The following is a 2474-nucleotide window of genomic DNA, read 5'->3' on the forward strand; positions in this document are numbered from 1 at the left end:
TGATCTCCAAGTCAATTTCATGCATTCTTCCAATACTAATTTTCTTCACGAAAATTCTTCTGGGATATCTTCTTTGAGTAGCATTGACGTGATTTCATATCATTCATCTTCTTCTTCAATTTGTCATTTTCTCCAGACAAATTCTTGATTTTAGGCTTTATATCTTCTTCTTCTATTTTCATGCATCTTCCTCTATTTTTCTCTTTTCCAATTTAAATAATTTCCCGATCATGGTCTTAAGACTCGACTAGACCTATGAAACAAAATTGGGGGATCTACAAATACAAATTTGGCATATCAAAACCATTACACTTTATTCCTAACAATTTCCCCCCTTTTGATAATGCCAAAACCTATACTCAGTCATTGGCTTTAAGTCTTTGAGAAATAATCTTTTTGCTCAATTTTATTTGACAAAGACAAGATGAGTTTAACAAATGGTTTTCTAGACACAATCAAAAGAAACTTGTGAATTAAATTTTTAGACAAGCTCCTAAACGCATCTTGAATTATTTTTATTTTGATCATCATCAATTTTTAATTTTGTCGTGCGTTTGACATATTTCTTGTCTTTTAATTCACGAAAGTCTAATTACATTAAACAAATAAAATTAAAGACTCAAAATAGACCATGGGAAATTATTATTGATATATTTCGAGAGTATTGAGAAAAACGCAACAGAGGTTCGAAAATAGAAAATATCAGCTTAAGAGAATTTTCAGATTACCTTCTGGGTTTCTTCACACCAGAGTCTTTCTTCAAAATTTCCTTGACATGTTCTCTGAGCTTGAAGAAATCATCTTAGAACTTTGCATTCTGAAATTTCTTTGTAAGCTGTCCGGCCATATAGTGTCCATAAGCTTCTTTGATATTGTTGCCCGGAAGAACTCCGTTTTCCCACCATAAGACACATTCTTCGAAGCTTCTTTCTTCTCCAAGATTCATGCCCATATTTCCGGTGAAATCTCTTAGTTCATACCACATCTCGGTTCTTTTCCTTTTGCCTTCTTCTTCTTTATTCTTTTCCGAGATCCATTGGGCTTGATCAGCTGCAGGCCATTTCTTGATCATGCTTGGTAGATTTTCCTTAGTCCATATTGTTGTCTGAGTGGCGGTACCCTTGGAGCATTCAAACCAGCCACGCTGTTCAGCAACCTTCGATGTACTCGTACCAAGACTAGGATTCGCGAACTGAGCAAAACCAATCTGAGATGGTCCTTGTGAGGATTGTCCGCGGCTTCGGCCTTTACCTTGAGTAGACATTACTGGCTTTTGTTGGCTTCCAAGAATAAATTCTTGTTGTTGCAAAGCCAAGTGACTGAGAATTTCTTCCCCCCTTTTGGCGTTATCAACCAAAAATGCAAGGGTCTTAAAATCTCGGTCTTGGTTTGCCTTCACAGTTTCAACACTATTGTGTGTTTCAATGGAAACGGTTTGCACGTTGTCAAGCTTGTTTGTTGTAACTGCGAGTTCAGCTTCAAGTTTGTTTATTCGGCTTTCTTGGTCTTGAATTGCTTTGATCTGTCTCAAGTGACGTTCGTTGTTAATCTTTTCAGCTGCTTCACGTTCCTTCTTCATGAGCTGAATCACTTCAAGTAAGCCTTTTGTCAATTCTCCTTTCAAAATTCTTTCTGCTTTGTCAATCTGGGTCTTCAAAATATTTTGATGCTCCATTAATTCCTTCAGATTGACTCGTGTATTCGTGTGTTGTTGATCTAGCTTTTGGTTTTGTTCAACCAATTTTTCTCCAATTGTTTGACAAACAACATCACTGGATTCGGCCACTTTGGCAAATAAGGATGAAAATATGCCATCATCTTGATCATTCATCTGCACAAAGTTTTGAGGAGATCCGAATGGACTTCTATTCGAATCTGTGAGAACAACTGTATCAATAAGTTGCATTCCTTCTTCTTCAGGTGATTCGGCTTCTTGATTGAGATCACCAACTTATTCTTCTAGGACTTCTGTTCTCGTGTAATTGTCTGCAAATAATTCTTCATTTTCTAGAACAGGGTCCATGGTAGGCATGGTAGACTCGGTATGGTGTACCAGCAATACACTGGGTAAATCCTCTGTGATTTGCAGTCTACTCTCAGTAGCAACTTCTACTGTAACTTCAACTGGTATATCTCTTCTTCTTTCTTCTGACACTTGTTCTCTTATTTCTTCTTGTACTGACACTTCTCCTCTTAATTCTTTTCTTTTCTTATCCCTTTTGTAGCCATAATGTATAATTTATTTTATTTTTATTTTTTTATTTTATTTTTATTCATATATTTTTTTGTGTGTCTTTTTGGCTACGAAACTTTTGATCTTTTTATATACGTAGGGATTTTTCATTTTGTAGGAGAGAGAGAGACAAAGAGAAAATAGAGATAAACAAAACCAGTAGCAAAAACATCCATAAATTTTTATTTATCTCCTTCTTAGGGAGAAAGAGAGATAACATTTTTGGATCAGGTCACATCAC

This window comes from Ipomoea nil, unplaced genomic scaffold (assembly GCF_001879475.1).
Source record: "Ipomoea nil cultivar Tokyo-kokei standard unplaced genomic scaffold, Asagao_1.1 scaffold2297, whole genome shotgun sequence".
Taxonomy (NCBI): Eukaryota; Viridiplantae; Streptophyta; class Magnoliopsida; order Solanales; family Convolvulaceae; genus Ipomoea; species Ipomoea nil.